This window comes from Bactrocera neohumeralis, chromosome 3 (genome assembly GCF_024586455.1).
Source record: "Bactrocera neohumeralis isolate Rockhampton chromosome 3, APGP_CSIRO_Bneo_wtdbg2-racon-allhic-juicebox.fasta_v2, whole genome shotgun sequence".
In the NCBI taxonomy this organism is placed as follows: Eukaryota; Metazoa; Arthropoda; class Insecta; order Diptera; family Tephritidae; genus Bactrocera; species Bactrocera neohumeralis.
In genome coordinates this window covers 14,831,466-14,852,249 of record NC_065920.1, presented here as the reverse complement: position 1 = coordinate 14,852,249, position 20,784 = coordinate 14,831,466, and the positions used below count along the sequence as shown (strand labels likewise).

Here is a 20,784-nt window from a genome sequence, read left to right as displayed (position 1 = left end):
TTCGCACAAGTCCTTTACTCACCAAGCAGCTTCTCATTTGTTGGAACCGTCGACAATGGTATCATCTCCGTAAAATGCGTTCAGGTCGGATAACTATTGCATATAGCTGCCTTACAAATTGAACGATCGGACCTAAGTTCTTGTATAAAAAACCTTCTCATTCGACGAGATATTTTCATGAAAATTAGAATAGAAAATTGTTCCATGCTTCTCTAAAAATAAATTACTCAGATCGGACACCTGGACCCCTATAGACATACAGCTGCCATACAAACTGTCCGATCAACCTAAAGTCCTTGTACGGAAAATTCTTTTATTTATCAAGGTATCTTAATGAAATTCGGCAGAAAGTATAACCTTAGGCATTGCTATAATTTCCGAATATATTGCTCAGATCGGAGCAATATAGCTACTGTGTAAACTGATCCATCATAATGAGAATAAAGACTTTTCATGCTGAAAAAATTAAGTTTTTTCTTGTTGTTTTTTTAATATACACAATTAATGAAATTAAATTATAAAATACTAGTATAAAGATTATCATTAAAAGCTATAAAAACTGAAGAAACGTCTACCATTTCTATTTACTATAACACTAAACCGTTTCCTCGGTGATTTAATTTGTTAAAAGACCTACTAAAAAAATATAAAAATGCGGTCTTTATCAGCTCATAAAAATACAACAAAAATGCATGCGTAACAGTTGGCAGCAATGAAGTGCAAAGCCTTAATGGTGACCAACTACAAAGCAGAAAGAAGTTTTATTATTTTAGTATTCACTAAATATAAGAAAATTGTTGCGAAAAAAATTTTATATTTTCTTCTTTTTGGAGGCCTAGACACGTGCCGTCTTTTAGTAACACCATTAAACTCACTCCTCTTGACGTGTTGTTAAAATGCAATAAAATTCGTTTTTATAACCTTTAAATGCAACATCACTGCTTTTACAGCAACGCGCTGACCATGCCACGTCAGAGCAGCTAGCAGTCGGGGCATGTGAAAACACCGAACGCACAGCACGCTTAGCAAACAGTCTGGTGGCGGCCTATGTAAGCAGATCCATACTCTACTTAAATCCAATTTCAAGTGGCCATCAGGCGTCGGCACCACCAACCATGCCGCCCGCTGTCAATTGAGGCGACCTCATGCGACCCAGCTACGCCACGCATAAATACGTACTTTAACGTTTAAGCGCTGCACTCACATATTTACTTTTATTTTCCATAATATACACGTATTTTCACAACCTCTTCTGCGTTTCTTTTCACATGACTGTGGATATTTTTTATGAGCATGTGTGTGCATGCGTATAAAGTTCACACGTAAAGCTATGCAGCACAGCGTCTCATCGAGCAGTTCACCGACAACATAGCTAAGAATTATTGTTGCTACGCCGGCAGCTATATCCTTGCGGGTTGGCACAGAAACTCCGCTCCGCTTGTAAATCGTTTTGCCTCGTTTTTAATATGCCAATGTGTATGCATATGTGAGCGCATACAACTCAAGCAAGGCCGCACTTGCACTTCATGCCACTCGCACACTCACACACGCATACCATTACATATATATGTATATCGCTGTGTGCAAAATTTAAATAATCCGCTTGCAATGAGCTCGTGCTGCGTCGATGAGTGTATTAAAAGGAAATTCGTTTAAGACGAACACAAATAAACGTTAGCTCAGCCGGCGGTCAATTTTACTTTACGAGTGCTGACTCGGCCTCAATTGCAATGCTAACAATGACCACTTCCCAACAGGGTGAACTTGAGTTGAGTTCAGTTTGTAGGAATAAGGCAAGGGCAGGGCAAACTTTGCAGAATTAATCCATTTAAAAACGTTAGAAAACTTTGAGAGCATTATAGGATTTTGCTAAATATTTTGAGCGATAAGAAGAAGAGCTCTGGTGGTACTTTTGGGAATAATGGAAAAGTGAAATATCAGAAATGAGAGTAGATTGAATATTAAAAACATCAATTATTTTTTTGTGATTTAAGACTTAAAGCCCAAAACAGCAATTAAATAGTTGTATTAAAAAAAGTCTTCTTCTTCATTTGGTTATGAACTTCAAACCTTTAGAGTACTTTCAGGAAACCTTTTTTGTCAATTTGGACAATAATTTATGCGGAAAGTCGCAAAGAAATCTTGTCAAATAAAAATTTTTCACGTACAAATTGGATTTTGGACCTTCAATTTATATATCCGCTATATGCTGTTGTGATTCGATCTCAAAAATTTCTTCGAAGATTACATCATTGTTTTAGATAGCAACCTATGCCAAACTTCGTCATGATGTCTCGTCAAATGAAAGAACTTCCCAAACAATAATTTTATTCCGATGGTTTCATTTGTATGGTAACTATATGGTATAGTAGTTCGATATCGACGGTTCCAACAAATAAGAACATACTAAATTTCAGATCGATATCTCAAAAAGTGAAGGACCAGTTATGAAGTATACAGATAGACAGATGAACATGATTAAATCCACTCAGCTTGTAAGGGTATTACAAATTACACTATTCAAGACATAATAAGCATAATCTGTCTTTAATAACCATAGAGCATTTGAAAGTACACACCAGCTAACAGGCTCTGGGAAGCTGAAAACATTAAGGGTCACAGAGACGGGCGTTCCGAAGTAGACTCTCACTTCAAATGCACCCCTGATAATTTGGACAAATGCGCCGCAGAACCAACTCCTAGCGGCACGTATCGCACAGATACCGCCAAGAGAAATGTGGGTATGGCGGAATCGCTGGAGGAAAGACGCAGAGAGCTTTTTCATGGATGGTTCGAAGCATAAGGGAAAGGCTGTAGGGTAAGTCTTCAGTCAAGAGCTCTCAATCAACTCTTGTTTCAGACGGGCAGACCATTGTAAGGTCTTTCAAGCAGAAGTAGCAGCCATTAAGATATAGACAGATGAACTTTTCTAAAGTGCGGGTTTTTTTTGGAGAAGATTGCAGCCACTCCGATAACATTGCTACTAACCCCTCACCAGTAATATCAAACTCTTAACTTATTAAACGGAATCGTTTGAAATTGCAAAGGCGGTGAAAATGCAGGGTGTCTTTCCTTACCAAATTCTATTATGATGCGAACGACAGGGGTTCGTGTATTCATACGCTGGATCTATTTGCTTTGTGCGACCCCAACAAGCCTTATGGAGTTGCGAAAGTCTTCTCGATCAGTGTGCAATGTAAAAGGTTCAGTGAATTGCTAGCTCTTAGCTCACATCGCCGCAATAGTGGGTATCCTAACTGGACACTGTCCGATTGGCACTCTCATAATGAGGCCTTTGTGGCAGGTTCTGGACATTTTTTCAATATGAAATGAACTTTTTGATAAATACTTAAATTTTCTGGGCATCCTAACGGACAGGCGTCTGTAGCTGTGGGATTATTCGGGTTTAATAAAAATCACCACTTGACAGATATATTAGATTAGCTTAAGTACCGAACTTCGACAAAGAACTGGCGTAGATATTTTAAATAAATTTTTTTGAAGATTTTTCTGGCAACGTAATAGAATATTGAAAAAAAGATATATTAAAGAAAATTTAGCTAACTTGAAAGAACTCATGAGTAGTTTTTGTGTTTTGCTAAACAAAAGATCCTTCGAGAACTGGGTTGCGTCTGTAGCGTGCACTTCATTTGACCCAAACCGCTTATGTTCTAGCCCTTCTGCAACTCAGGGAAAGAAATTGCTTGTCGTTGAGCTTTTTTTGTTATTTTTGGCGAAGTGATCGATTTGTATAGAAAAATAATCCCAACTATCGGTCGGGGATTTCTTGACGATGTAGCGGAGGTTGCACAGATAAAGCTTTTGGTATTAAAGAATTTCATCAGAAGCACAGCCTGGTTCAGAGAGCACAAATTTAATGATTCCACGATTGCCTAAACATGAAGCCGAGGCCATGATTGACGCATGCCCACATAAGGCTAACTGTTTATCGGGTCATTTCAGCATACACCTACCATGCCAACTTAACGAGAATAAAGAAGAGCGGACGTACTGTACGGTCTGTCAGGATTTAAACAGTAATCGGGCTTTGCTATTTCTGATAGGTGTAACTCCATCTTACCCAGGTGACAAAATATCACAGCCAAGTGCCCAAGTGCTGAAGAGCAAATCCTACTCACAATCCACTTCCAAAGCTAAGTTCGAGTCCACGAGTTGAAAGACCGTGAACTCTCAAGTCATTTAGCGTTACCCGGCGACGAAAATCCCCAATATATCTGGGATAGAAAATAAATCCTTTTCTACCCAGAGTAGAATTCTAACCAGACAACATGACCATCAACCGTTTTCAGACTCATCATCGGCGGTTAAAACTATAGATATAGAATGCGATGGCAATAAGTAATAACAAATTATGTGAGATGGTATATAATTGATGAACGACGATAAAAGATGGTCTTCTTAGTTTTGTACTCTGAGAATTTCCGTAATTGAGATATCGATAAAAATTACATTTAACAGCGTTTTTCTATCGAAGAATCTATATTTTATAAGTTAAGCAAATTTCCTACAGGGTACTCGTGCGATTTCCTGCCGACCACATACACACTTTTGGGTGAAACATTAATGGCATTATGGGCATTAATGCCAACAAGCCGATTTATTTCATAAGCATCATTTATGCATTCGTGGCTGCTGCTTAAACCAATTTCTGCAATGCAGTAAGCTTAATGGCTACAATAACAACAAAAGCATGCCACAAACAGATTATACACAAATGAACGCTGAACAGATAGATTTACAAATGTTTTTTCGATGTGATTCAACACAAAAGCACCGTTACGTTTTAATGTAAACTAAATGTTTACTTTAATTTAGTTGTGAGCTACGCTAATTGAGTCAATTAATTCACAATCGTGGTAGGTATTTGCTCCAATCAAATTGCCATAACAAAAGTGTTATCTTCATTAAGATAAAAGTCGAATCCGAAGGCCAAAACTTTGCTTAAGTGCACACGAAAACAATTGTAATTAAGTAACTTACGCCACGCCAATGGAGCGTTAATGCAATTCAACTTATAATTAGCCAAGTTTGCAGCTGCCGACAATGGCGGCAATATGCGACGAGCAAGAGCATGCAGCCCGCAACGAGATGAAGAATGCGAAGAAAGAGTAAGACGCTGGTGAAAAGAAGCGCAGTGAAAATTTGAGATGAAAGTAAAAGAATTACAACTACAACTGAAAATACAACTACACTGCGTATTTGATACAACACCTTAAAATACAACTACAACCACAAAAACAACTAGGTCTACAACTTAACATATAACTACAACTACAAAAACAACTTCAAACTACAACAAAAACCTTTACAAGCACTACAATAGCCCACTCGTTTCGAGGCAAGCAACAAGGAACTTTTTGTGTGTGTGTGTGTGTGTGTGCAAAGAAGGCGTTAATTGCATTATTAAAAACTGAAAGGCGAACGCCAACAAACAGCTTTACACTACCGTTAAGATGATCAGCAGCCACCGCTTGAGTCCAGCTCCCTCGCTCTTGCTGCCTTCAACTTCTTCTTCAAGCAAGAAAAATTAACGAATGTGTTACGCCTGCAGCGGCGACTTGTTAGCCAAGTGGAAGAAAAATTTAAATCCGCAAAAACAATAACATTGTGGCAGCATCAGCAGCTGTGCGAACAACAACAAGCCGAAGCTTAACAAGCGCAAGTGGAGTATGAAAACGCTGTAAAGAGCGCAAATATTAATGAAAGCCGCCCAACGGATGCATGTGCCGCCAGCAGCACTGCATGTAAATATGCGCTTATACATATATACGTTATATACAGTTAGCTGCATGTTAAGACATGAGTGCAGTGTACACATAAGCTCCGAGGGCGCGCAGCTTAAACATCGATTTCTCTTATGTGAATTGCTGCAAGCGGGTGGGAGCTGAACGAGGGCGTTTCACGAACAGCAACTAACCAAACAATAAGCGGTATAACAAGTCGGGCGAAAAAACGATAATAAATATGAAAAAAAAAAATATTAAATGAGATGTGTCCACAGCAGCTGCCGATTGAAAAGTGTGTTTTGGTCGTGCTCATAACGCACGGAAAATGAACACACAAGCTACCAATAAAAAGGCACCCACATCTTTTAAGCAGCAATCATCATGAAGCCCTGATATAATGAATTTAACGTTTTAAATTTGATAATTGGTTGGAAAAATATTGAAATCAAGAGGCTTGTATATATTTTCCCAAAGTTTAAAGGGCGGACACAGGGGCTTAGAACCAATCTGCGTTCATAATTTTTTCTGTTTTCCATTTAGTCCATTTCGCTCTCACTCAGCATCCTCTTGGCTCACCCGAGTCTGTTATCATGCTGCTCAGACACCTGCTTTTCAAGGCAGCGCTCCACGATGTTGGCTGCCAAACAACGGTCTATATTCTGCTTCATAGCTTCTGTCTTCTGTAGAGCCTCACATAAGTCTAGCAGAGAGTCCTTTGCTAACGTGAGATACTCTGCGTTGATTGTCGACAGTTTTCCACTAGCTTCCTCTATATATATAGTATTTAGAAAATCCTAGCGTTGAACTTCCTACCACTGAATTAAAGAGCGCTAATCACTACTTGTAGTTGGCGACGCTGTCATTGTTTGTTTTCTTATTTTGTTTATCTTTCCACCAAAACGTCCACGACGGTTGACGCATGCTTTTCTGAAGATATGCGTTCAAAGGCGATCCGTGCAAAGAAGAAGTCTTCTCAGCAAACATCTATCACGCCAAGCTAACGACGACGGGAAGGTGATCAGGGCATTAATACAAGTAAGACGGGATAGTTGCGACATTACACCGTTAACCATTTCTGATGGATGTCACTCGATCATATCGATCAGAGTTCTACAAAAATTCTAAAGAGTACATCCTACTCATAATTCATTTCAAAAGCTAAGCTCAAGTTCGAGAGTTGAAAGGCCATGAAGGTCCCAGATCATTTAGCGTTATCCAAGATGCACCAACTCGGAGGCGATCGATACTACATCCTTCCCAATCGATGTAAGTCAGCCTAACACAATCGTAGCAATGAAAATCTCGAAATGTGATGAATGGGTTAGACGATTTTTTCTGCGATAGCTCAAGTCGTTTATGACTTACGGCCATAAATCACATCACAAGTTACGTAGCGTAATTGTGCCCGAAAGCACAGTAGCTCAAATCAATGCATTGGTCACCTCCACAAAATTTCAATTTTTGTAGAGTTGGTGACGGCCTAAGGACTCCGCTGTTCTTTGGCTCTGGTATTTGATTGCGATGCAACTCAACAACAAGCTGACACAAAGTCAATTCTTCCCGCATTCAAGCGTTAGGCAACAAGCACCGCTATACACTTCAAAGACCGCGCCGCTTGACAGGTCGGAGCGAAGCTCAAACGTTCATGTTCCTCATGGAACTAAAATTATGAGTCCGTTCAGAACTAGCAACCGCAACTGCTATCAGTTAAACTCTGATAATGCTTTTGACGGGCAGTCAAGTTCGTCTGCCAATTCGACGAATTAAATGGTAACCTGACAATAGACACCCAGAATGCACTCCAAAATTGGAACTAACACTCCTCGAAACTTCGAAATGGCGAAGCAGGCAGTGGTGCAACGGATGAAGAAAGACGAAAATGTTCACGGAATCAGCTTTTCTAACATTGCAGATAAGGTTCTTTCCATATATTACGAGGAAGACTTAACTCCATTTTAAATATGGTACACTGACTGAATCTTATTAGTGTGACTATAGGCCTGGAAAATTCACCATACACTTAAAATTGGAAAAAGTTGGGGTAGGGTATTAGCATATCTTGGAACTACCACAACCTCCTCCAATATTCTAAACCTGGTGAGTCCTCTCTTGAAGAACAAAAATTACGTACTTCGTATGAGATCTACGCCGACATAGATATAGTTAAACACTTAGAAACCCCACGAATGCGCTGGTTAGGTCATGTCGTTCGTATGGAAAATGGTGCTCCAGCGAAAAGTTCCTTCTTTCGAGACTCATGGGTCGACAACGGAAGCAAGGATGCCCAGACATTCAATGGAAGGACCAAATGCATTGCACATATCTTTACTTGGCATGTACAACTGGCATGACCTCGCAAAGGATGGAAGCAACTGAAAAATTCTCGGCTCAGACCGACCAACTGTTGTAATGCCAAAGAAAATTACGGGTAACACTATCGAACGGTTAAAAATTTTCCATAAAGTATTTGTGCTGTTACAGAAGGTTTGTGCAAAATGTTGCCGGAGTGCAACCATCAAAAGAAAAGTTACATATTACTTTCCTAAAATGCTTACAAGATCCATAACTTTAAGGAACAAAGTGCAAATAAAGTTGCAATAAGATTTCTCGTGGCCATAAGCCAAGGTTTCGTATTGCTACCAAACTCAAACATATGCTGGCAAACTTTTCACCTTTTTACAGTTGCAACTGGCGACTATATATTTAATGAAATCACATAAACAATCAATGTGCAAATTTCATTTCGCCAAACAAATCGTGATTGTTGTTGTTGTTCGTTTTTGTACAGTTTTAGTATGTATAACAAATTGCAACGGCTGGCAGCAGGCGCAGACTAGTCGCTGCTGTTACAAATTTTAGTAGACGATGTGACATGGTTGCCATGCCATGGAATTGGCAAAAGTTTTTCGGTAACAACAACAAATCGGCAACTGTCAAACATTGCAAATGGACTACCTTTACAACTTGCAAATTGGCAAATCGTAAACAATACACTTGCGAGTACACAGAGCTGAATACATACATAACATATGTATACATATATATTTAAGCATATATATGTATAAGTTTATGTGTATAGTTCTATAGAGGCAAGCATTTTCATAACTCTCTGGCAACATGTGACAGCCGCAAAAGCGACAAACAACAGCTACAACTTTTACTCGTTGTTGCAACAAGAAAATCAACAACGTTTGCATGTAACAACAACGGCAACAGCAACAACGGCGCAGGTAACAACTTGCAGAACAAAGTTCGTATGTAAATCAAAGCGAAATGCAAACGACACAAAAGCCACTAATACCGTTAGCAGCGCACACACACACATACGTATAAACAGAGTGCGCCTCAACTTACCGACATGCAAATCTCCAGCGCTGAGAAGCTGCCGCATACGCACACCCACACACATAAATGCTTACACGCGGCACAAGCTGCAACAACTTTTCCTGCAGCAAAAATAAAGTTGCGAGTTGAATTGTGAGCGTAAAATTACATAAATTCCGAAAAGCTGTGTAAGCTGGGCAAAAAGTTGAAAAGCAAAATATTAAGAATCGTTGCAACATTTTTGAAGGCAAAACAATGGCCGAAAAGCAGCAAAAAATTTCAAAAAATAAGGTGAAATTTAGCGCAACCAAAGCGTGTTTACGTCCAGCAGAAGCACGTTGTGCTTTCAACAGAGTCGCCAATATGTGTTGCACGAGCTTCCAGTTGGAGGTGAAAACAAAAACGTGAACTTCGTTTGCAGCGCAGCTAGAATACCCTTCACAAATAAAGAAGTTCCTATACAAGAATTAATTTAGAATTGAAGATTCCAAGTGTAGTCAGATTCTTCTCCACCTGGTCTTTTCAATAGAGGTCTTGCTCTTCCTTTGCGTGCACCGGCAGGTACTGCGTCGAATACTCTTAAAGCCGGAGTGCTTTAATTCATTTGGCTCATCCTTCCATCGACTGCTGCGATATTGAGCAGGCTTATCTTAAACTTAAATTTCAATCGTGGAACATGACTTCGTCCAACCATATTACACAAAGAAGCTGATGCATGCTCCTTTTCAGTTCTTTCACGCCGTATTTGAATAGCTCGTCCGGCAATCCATCGGTCCGTGGCGCTTTGTCGTTCTTCAGACAGGTAATTGCTATTCGAATTTCTTCATGGTCGCACAATGGGACGTCTGCCCCATCGTCATCGATTTGGGAAACAGGTTCACGATCTCCTGCTGTTATGCATTCACTGCCATTCGTCAGACTGGAGAAGTGTTCTCTCCATAATTTCAGTAAGCTCTTGGCAACAGCCACTAGATCAGCTCTGGGGGTTCTACAAGAGTATGTTATACGAACATAAATTGCCAAACAAAAAAGTTCTTTATTCAAATTTTGATCATTCATTTTGCATGGCAGCTACATATGTGCTATAGGGTATAAAAACTGCGAATAACACAAACGCACAACAATAAAAACTCAGAAAACAAAAAAATTCAAAACTTGCACACCATACCAGTCGTAGCAAACTAATTTTCTAGAAATAAGCTTGTCACTCGTAAGCCAAACTGCGGCAGACAGCGGCGCTTGACAGGCAAGAAATGCGAAGATGGAAGGTTAAGGGATATAAGTGCTACGAACCCACAGCAGGTACACGAGCAATCGCTTGATCTCAATTTGCACCTTCTACTTCCTCATATCCTCACTACTTCACACTCTCTCACTCTTGCTCGCTCTCTCACACGCCACTCGTCAACTCGGAGTTGTTATTAAGCAGCTATTGATGCATTGACAAGAAAGTTTGCCAACGGTAATAAAGCATAAACTTTACGGCGTCAAAATGCAACGGTTGTTGTGAGTTAGTGCGCCATAACGGTAGTTGTGCGTGGTTGAAGCTGGCGTCGACTGGGTAAAATGAGTAGTTTGCGTGCCAGCAAGTTTCTTAATCAACTCAAATTACCTGGCATGCATACTGGCAGCGCCTTGCGCTTGTCACACAGCAGATAACGGTGCACACTCAAGTGTGAAATGCATGAAAATATCCGTTATTATTTTAAATGGCTTGCTATTAAAAGTATTTAAAAGTGTGAAAAGTTGTTAACCAACTTTTTCGTGTAGAAGAAGCGAAGGATTTTGCTTGAACTTACTTTATTGAGGTTATCTGCGCCTGTGCAAATTAATCTTGGTTTCTCAAATGCTAGCAACAAAGTAAGGTGAAGCGAGAAAATGAAGAGGGGAGGGAACTATGAGGAGATATGAAGAAGGTCCACTTCAAGTCGGTCGAATCTCCTTTGAGTCTTCTCCTCTTTGAACCTTGAGTCTGTCTAATCTCAACCATGGTGGGTGTGGCAGACATTAGAATTCATAAGTGATATACATGTTGGGATCCAAGCAGCTTGGCTTATGCTCTTCTTCATGCTGTAGTCTTAGGACGTATTCGCATGCCATTTGTTCTACTCTCTTTGGAATTGTGCTAAGTTGTACTTTATCCTTATTTTGCTTTCTTTTCTGTCGCTTGTTCGTGGCGAGTCGGCGAAGATTGTGGCAAAACCAGAATTGATGGACAAAACGGTTTAGCTATATGCTTGGTGGGATTGGCAGAGAATCATATACTGAGCAAATAGCTCATCTACTATCAAACTCTTAATTATATGCTGCCAATTATTGGACCATCCGAAGGAAGGAATTGCTCAAAAGCGTCCAGCTCTGGCCAAAAGGAGAGAAATTGTGCCCCATCACGCACCAATTGTGAGCCGTGAAACTTGATTGGAAGATTATTCAGCATCCACCTATAGTCAAAAATACAGCAACAAGTGATTATTATCGGTTCACGTTCATCAAAATTTTCTGATGGAAAATTCGCCTCAAAAAAAACTTCTAACAATCGACTGGCCCAGCTTTTTGTCTTTAGAGACCGGAGTTTTCACGAGAGTTTGATTGTGAACTTAAATTCAAGGCGCGTAAAGTGCTGGAAATGTCGTCCCGTAGTTCCCTTATACCGAGTTGCTGATGAGTGCTCTCAGAGAGCAGAAGTGCAAGTCGAGAAGAAAGTCGTTCATCTCTCAGTAGGGAGCGCAGCTTTTCGAGGTCGAGCCTTCCTTGTGTTTGTTGAAGTGCGTTTTTTGCTGCATAGATGCCGGTGCGTGTCTTCGCTTTGATGCGGATTGTGGCTAGACGTTCATCCACCGGCGTGAATGCTCGTATTCAGCGATAGAATCTCAAACCGAATTTGCACTCTTTTATACGGCCATTGAAGTAATTGCCTCAAGGACCTACTCGTCTCAGTTGTTGTCCCGTCCATCGCATTTCTTGGACGGCGGTGATGTCAGCCTTTCACGAAGACACCAGACCGGACATTCCAGGTGCATGCATTTAAATCGTAATCCTTAAAACGTTTAAAAGGGGGGTCTCTCATTCGAAGCTGTTTCCTTTTATTAATTGGTTGTATTTCTTACGTGGCGACGTCCAAGCCCAGTGCAAGACCATAGGGAGGGGATATTTCGCCTTCTCACTTTATCTCGCCTTCGAACTGATGTTTCTTGCATACCCGGAGGATACTTGGTTTAAGACCGGATGACGGGAACTGCTGGAGTCACATGTAAAAAAATCTTTTTGGGCATTCCCAAGTGAATAGCGTTCAAAGAACCTTCCTCTCTTTCGTGAACTTCTAGACATGGCTCCATCCACTATTTGTCATTATATTCTTAAAATGATCTCGGGCAAGTAACCGCCGTGGCTGACTCAACTAAAATCCGAATATTTTCATCCAATGATTCAATTGTCTCGATCTTTTCTTTCTAGACAAGCGACTTCACACAAAAAGTAGTCCAGCGTTGTTAAATCGCACGATCTTGGAGACCACAGCAAAAGTTTCTTTCAATAAATCAAATCTTTCGTTGGCTGTGTGGTATGTAGCGCCGTCTTGTTGGAACCAAAAGTCATCCATATCAACATCTTTCAAGTCAGGCACGAAAAAGTTATGATTAATGGCTCTATAGCATTCCTCATTAATATGTATTTTTGAAGAAATGTGGACCAATGACCCTCTGTCGATAGACCAGATCAAACAGTGACTTTTGAGGATTTAACGGCGTCTCAACAATGGCTTATGGACTATTATTAATTCAAATGCGACAATTTTGTTTGTTATCGTACCCATTCAACCAAAAGTAAGCTTCGTCCCTGAACCGAATTTTCTTCTGGTAAACGAAATCGGTGGCCAGCTCATTTTGGGTCCATTCAGCGAACATGCTAAGCGTTTGCTGGTCGTTCGGCTTCAATTCTTGCACGAAATGGATTTTCAAGCTCGCAAACCATAATTCTTCCGAAAGATCTTCCATAATATGGAAGGGCACAGCTCCAATTGTTGTGCGGATCTTTTTTGATACTCTGCCTCGCAGCAAAAATAGCGTCTTCGTTGGGCGCTGTACGGCCTCTCTGAGGATGCTGATTATTCACAATGGTTGTTCGAATTATAGACACTGTTAGACGATCATATCGACCAAATATCGTGGAAGAGCCAACCGAAGCAATTGGTAATAATTAGCACTAGCTGTTCCGAAGTAAGTCTGTCCATTATTAGATGCAAACCAAACTGATAGTAATTACAGTAACAGCTGTCAAAAACATCAGCTGCGAAAAAAATGTTGATTCTATAAAGTATAAGTTGGTTCCATACTCCTCACATTCAAGTATATGAAATGCTATTCCCAGAAATAGAATATCCCTCAACTGATCAACAAATTATCCTTTACTATTTCACATGACAGGTGATAATTAAATTACCTTCAATGCTTGCTTAGTTTTAACTGAATAAACAACTAATTTAATGAAAAATGTAAACCAAAAACTGTAGCAACATATAATAATCAAATACATACACCATGGCAACAGCAACAAAGTATATATAAATGGAAACGAGCGCTTCAATTGACAAATGGGAAAAGTTTAACGGTATCCCAAATTGAATTTGTTATTGTACTTGGCATTGGCTTATTGAAGCATAATCCCATCAGAGGAAATTAGCATGCATGTGTGCCCAATATGTGTATGTGTGTGTGTAAAACTGATATATGAGCGCTTGTGCGCTATATAGATTATATAATAAATCGCGAGCAAAAGCTTCAATATTAATACGCGAATTGAAAAGTCGTTTATCAGATTTGGCATTTGCTATTTGTCCGTCCCAACGCGTGTATCCAAAGCTGCTGTATGCAAAAGTCCAACCGCTTTTAAGCGCACACATGCATATAAATGTATATGCGTGTGTGCAGTTTGGAATATGAGAACAACAACAACAACAATGCATCACAGTTGAATAAATCGAAACTTTGAATTGGCCACTTAGCTGCATTTCATGGTTAATTAGCACAGTACGTGGTTGGCATGCAGCAACACACTCATACACATGTCATGCATCCCACTATTTGCCGGTTGGAGTGCGCGGCATGAGAGTGCTTGCGGTTAAAGCCACCGCTGGCCTTTGCCACAATTCGATATCCGCCCACTTAAATGCGTCGCGCTGGCATGAGAGCCACTGCCAGGCAACTGCTCGCGATAAACATTGTAATACTGCACCTACACACACACACATACATACGCATTTAACAAAATATTGAACGCACTTTCGCTAAGTGAAATTAATGCACGTAATGCACAACTAATGAAAACTATTGTAGCATACAACTACACATGCGCACAAGTCGTAGCCGAGCAGGAAATCGGAAAGAGTGAGAGCTGGCAATGAACTGGTACTTTGAAACTAGTCTTCAAGAGTGAAGTTTTAGAAAGTATCCATTCTGGTCCAGCGTACTGTCTTGCCTCTCTGTTTTGACCGATTCCGGCTGGGAATATTATATATTAATGTCATCTTGATAAGTAACGGCGATGCATCAGTTTTATCAGTTTTTGAGATATCGTTCTGAAAATTTGCACACATCATTTTCTTTCTAAAAAGCTGTTTTTTTGTCGAAATCGATATCGGACTGCTATAAAAGCTGCCATACAAACTGAGCGATCGGCAACAAATGTTTGTATGAAAAGCTTTTTCATTCAACGAGATATTATCACGAAATTTGGTAGGGACTACTAACTAATACAATAATACAATTTTCGGAGAAATTGTTGTCGGATGACTATAGCATATACCTGCCGTACAAACTAAACGATCGAAAACAAGTGCTTTCCTGAAAACTTTTTTATTTGAAGAGATATCATCACGAAATTTGGTATGGGTTATTATCTATAACACTTATACTATCTCCCTAAAAATGATTCAGTTCACATCACTAGAACATATAGCTGACATACAAACTGAGCGCCAGGAGCCAATTGTTTGTATGGAAAACTTCTTCATTCAACGAGATATCATCACGAAACTTCGCATGTATTATTACTTAAAACAATAATGCAATATCTGAAAAAATTGTTTCGATCGGTTAACTATAGCTTATAGCCGTCAACCAACTGAAGACTGGAATCAATTGCTTGTATGGAAAACTTTTTTATTTCTGAAGGCATTTATAGCTTCAGTTTATTTTATTTTCTTTTACTTCTAACAACTAGAGACAGATAAAGAAGCAAGTTATGAAAGTTACTAGTGAAGACACGCGTTCATCGCTAATTATCGATAGCTCCGATATATCAAATTTTTTTAAAGCAATATTTTTCCCAAGCAATGACAAGCCGAATGCGAAATGTTTAGCCTCCCATAACCGTTTTTGTACTTGTTCTTAGTTTTACCAAACAGGTATCAATATATAACTTGTTGGAATTCATCATAAGCCTTGCGCTGACTTTTAGCGCTATCGGTGACCGACTCTTCAATGCATATTGTATGCGCTGCGGCAATTCAATCGCAACGTTGCAGCATTTTCAGTTCTCGCATTTCATTTTCATTATTCCACCTTTTTATAGCGTGCCAGTTAGCGAACCGAGAGGCAAGCCGCCGCTTCGTGGTTGACGGTTGGCAGTCAGCGGTCGCAATTCGCCAGTAGTCACTGCATTATTACGGCCGAACTCGTCCGAATTTTTCAAATTACTGTTGCATAACAGATGAATTCTTACATGAGCCTCCACACTCACATATGCTTGTGTGGGTAGCAATTTCATGTGTGTGTGCGTGCCTTGCTCTCTGTCATTTCGACTGCAGTATTGTGGCGTTGCAATGCTGCGGGTGTGGTTCGCTAATGTTTATGTGTGTGTATGTGTGTTTCGGTGATAAGGTAAACCCCAAACTGGTCGCAGCTGACTTTGGTTGATTTTTGGCCACTATGATATGTTTAAGTGTATGCGTCAGTCGCGAAGTATTTAACATTATACTGAGAGTATACTTGCATTAGGGAAACTGAGTATCAATACGATGTTTACATACTATATACGAGTACTATATACATAAATATGAATAGTTCTCACCTTTCATAGGTTAGTGGGATTTTTTGAAAAAAATCGTAGGTGACCATTTAGACTTACCTGATGAATATAACAAAAAATGTGACGCAAACTGCTCTCTCACCATATATAACAAAGTCTTTGCTTAATACCCTGTTTACCCTGGCTGCATAAGCCAAGAGGATCTTTGAGGTACTTTCTGAGCATGTCACACACATGCTGAAGAAATTGAAAAGGGTTGTCTACAAAGGAGATATTTTCTGCATAATAAAAAACTGTAGATATTCTCTGGTCGCTCAACAATCTCCGAAGCTTTTTTGAACCTAGACGATGCATAAAAGGATGGAGTCATGTGTAGAAGTTTACACAAGTGATGAAAGTTCTCAGATCACCATTCACGTGGGGGTGGCCAGAAACGATTCTTTTCAATATGGCTCCAGCAGCTTACGACTTCTGGTCTTAGACCAAGTATCCTCTGGGTAACCAAAGGACATCCCTTTAAAGCGAGATAAAGTGGAAAGGCGAAACATCCCTCCCTTGGAAAGTTAGATTCGGAGTGTTGCCAGGTCCTTTTACGCCTGGTCTTTCCAACGGAGGGAGGTCTTCCTCTTATTCTGCTTCCCTCGATAAGTACTGCGTTGAATACTCTCAGAGCTGAATTGTCCCCTTCGATTCGAACGACATGACCCAGCCAGCCTAGCCACTGTGAGTGAGTCTTAATTCGCCGAACTATGTCGATGTCGCCTTATATGTCATACAGCTCATCGCTCCATCGTCTGCGGTATCTCCGTTGCCAATGCGAAATCGACCATACATCTTTCACAGAAACTTTCTCTTAAAGACTCATAACGCCGACTCATCAGATGTTGTCGTAGTCCATGCCTCTGCAGCATATGGCAGGATGGGAATGATGAGTAATTTGTAGAGTTCCGCCTTTTTCATGGAGAGAGGACTTTACTTCTCAATTGCCTCCTCAATCTAAAGTAGCACCTACTGGAAAAAGTTATTCTGCGTAGAATTTTGAGGCTGATTGTTGTCGATGTTACTTCGAAATTATGACTGTTCAACAGTGACGTACTGGTCAAATCAAATCTAAAGCTCGAATTATTTTTTCCAGCAGTAGATTGAAGAAGTCGCATAATATGAATTCGCCTTGCCTGAAACCTCGTTTGATATTGAACGGCTCAGTGAAGTCCTTCGCGGGTTCCTGGCGGAGCTTTTGGTATTACTTAACGTCAGTTTACACAGCAGGGATACCGAATTCAGACATAGCGGTATACAGGCATCTTCTCTTCGTCCTGTCAAAAGCAGCACGACGAAAAGGCAGACTTATCCCACGGTAGTTAGCGCAGATTAATTGAGGTCTCTCTTCTTATGAATTGGGCAGAGCACATTTAAATTCCAATCGTCGGGCATATTTTCGTCCAACCATATTCTAAAAAAAGCTGATTCATGATTTTTATCAGTTCTTCGCCGTCGTGTTTGAAAAGCTCGGCCGGCAATCCATCGGCCCCCGCCGCTTTGTTTTTCTTCAGACGGGTAATTGCTATTCGAACTTCTTCATAGTCAGGCAGCGGAACGTCTGTTCCATTATTACCGATTGGGAAATCCGATTCACCATCTTCTGGTCTTATGCTTCCACTGCCATTCGGCAAGCTTGAGAAGTATTCCCTTCATAATTTTAATATACCCTGGGTATCAGTCACCAGATCCCCCCTGTGGATCCTACAAGAGTATGCTCCTGTACTTCAGCCTAAATAAAAAATATTTGAATTTCCTTAACAATTAGTGTCCTTTTTTAATAATATCACTCTTAGTGGAAAGATCTGCATATGGTAGACTAAGGGTAGAGTCACGATCTTCTACACAGTCATTGAGCTTCAAGGTTTGAATGAGGGATCCACATATAGTCCAACAAATCTGCTTTGGAAAAAGGACTTCAATAAATCAACTTCAATGCTGACATAGTGTTCAAAAATGCCCCGAAACACATATGCTAACTTTTTCAAACTAATTGTGCGGCACCTAAACTCTTCTTACAAGCCCACAGTAAAGATTTTCTAAAGCAAATTTGTACATTTTAGTTCCAAAAATATAGCGCCATTACAACTATGTTACTGCGGCTGCTCTTTGAATTAGAAATTAATGAAATTTGTGTATCACATTTTTGTATATCTCTACATTGCAACCACAAAAACTGTAAATGAGCTGCTCATAGGCCGAACGAACCACAACTGCACTTTAGTAACGAAGTCACGTGCGCATGCGCAATTACCACTGATGAAAGGCAAAATTATACTCCCTTGGCAACCAAACACACACACATACATACACTCGCTGCTCAATGCCTAGACAATTTTACTGTTATCGCAACTCTCAAGATAACTGCGAATACAGTTCTTCAACAACTCGACATCTGTAACCGTAAGCCACTTTTGCACTTCACCGAACAGATTTGTGCTCGCTAGTAATCTGTTTGCCGTGCACACGCACACACACTCATGCTCCAAATGAAAGCACAGAAATGAACACAATATGAAATGTAACCATTTAGACAATTCGTGTACAAACACTCACTCAAGTGGGGTCACACATGCATACATAGTACACATAATTCTGTGCATATGTTCGGCAGTATACATACATAGTTGATGGGAATACAGCGTCGTCTGTATGTACCGGTATATATGTACATATGGTCGCGTATTTGCCAGCATTATGTCGAAACAAGCTGGATTAGTTGGTTTACAAGTTAGCTGAACAACTCTTGAGCGCCAATAGAGTAGCACAAGAAGCAGCAATCACTTAAGTAAGCAGCCAAAGTATCCACTCACACAACTTGAACACGCCCTACATATGACTGCGGAGTGTTTCGGTTATTCTTATGCAACCATTTAAACAAACTCATTTGAGAGTATGCTATGCGAAAATAAATTGTATCATATTATACATCATATATATCATTTATATGTATGTATACAGTCAGCCTTTACCATTCGTCGTAATATGTAGAGTGGCTGTCTGAACGCACACATCGAACTTTAGGAGGCCCATTGTGAAATCACCGAGCTAAAATCTTCAGCCATTTTATTATTTCCTTTCTAAGCACCTGATGAAGTTCATGAGTACGAAAAATTGTATCTATGCAACCCCCGAAAGATTGTCAAGAAACCCTTGGCCGATAGTAACGATTTTTTCTATACAATGCTTTACATTTACATAAAAGATGTACTATAGTCGTTTCTTCTTCTATAGTCTATTCTTATTTTACCTCCCGACAGCCTGCTGACAAGTCTGCCAATAATACAGTGGCCTAATAAGAGTTCTTATGTCATTGCTTTTGCGTTTTATTAGTTTGCAGGTTAGGCAGCACCTCCACCGAAATTCAGCTACTTGTATATTTATGACCTGTTTGTCGATTAAATATCCACAAGTAGCCAGAGGCGTATAAGCTCCCGCCTTGCCGGGGCCTAATTGCAGGGTTGTGCCTGCTCTAGCTAGTTTATCTGGTTCACAGTTACCAGGAATATGTCTCACTATGCAGAAAAAGCTGTTAGAGCTGCCAAGAGATCATGACATTCTTTCACCATCTTTGATGGAACCTTAAGAGACTACAGTGATTTCAATGTCACTGAGCTATCTGTATACATAAATATAGTTCTTATTGGGATAAATCGTCAGGAGCTCTCTATCAACTTCAGCTTCAATTTTTCTGACTATTGCAGTGTTCTTTTCAGTGTCCCATTAAGATAGCGCTAGATTTACGGTCCCGAAATGCAGCCTCCTACAAAGAAGTGACTATCCACCTTGATAGCAGAGCAGCTATACTTGCCGTAAGCTCCTTAACCGTGCGGTTAGAGCTGTTTGAGGAATATCTTATCTGGTTATCAATAGCAGCAAGTCACTTTATGATAAGCTAATAAAGTTGTGAGGTCATAGCGAAATCGCAGATAACTATATAGATGATAAGCTGGAAAGAAAGGGTACCGTACACATCCGTGTTTTTTACTACCGGAGAGGTTGACCTCGTAGGAGCTGGACCAGCACTGGACCATCATCGGCTCTTTCACCAGCGCAAGAACCTTTTGGCTATTTGGAAGCTATTTTGGAAGCTATTTTGAGCAAGATGATCTGTTGCTGATATTGATCTCTTCAGTTTTGAACACAGTCGTTCAGTAAGTGTCCGTTACGTTAAGAAATTAAGGTCCATTGCTAACTTAAGCCAAAGTAAAGTCTGCTTTCAATGAACAAAAAAATAAAAATACTTACATGCAATACATAGAGAACGAAGTACCTTCAAGAATACGGAAGTACTCTATTTCTCCTCCATATTTTAGAAATTTAAGCCGGTCATGCTCAATGCTAACGGTATTTTGTGCGCGTTCGCCTATATAGGAATTCCAATGTCAATCCAATCAAAGGCTCATATAACAAATACCGATGTAGACAATGAAATAACGGCACGTACGCAAGATACACACACAGACGCATATGTAAGCAGGCACACATACATAGATACAAAGCTTAACTGGGTCGCTATGCGCTTGTGTAAACAGGAACTCTCGGATATTTTAGCTACGTGGAAACTGTGTTGTGGATGAAATCGTGCAAGATTGCTGGGGGCGAGGAGTAAAGAGAAACTTTCTTAGCAAATGTAAACTTTCAGCGCAAC

The 20,784-nt window shown here is 40.1% G+C and overlaps 1 protein-coding gene across 2 annotated transcripts in view; it reads left to right on the top strand.

The window, feature by feature from the left end:
• LOC126753105 (ras-GEF domain-containing family member 1B) overlaps positions 1-20,784 on the top strand; it is a 244,149-nt gene that overhangs the window by 142,882 nt on the left and 80,483 nt on the right. The window lies entirely within an intron of this gene.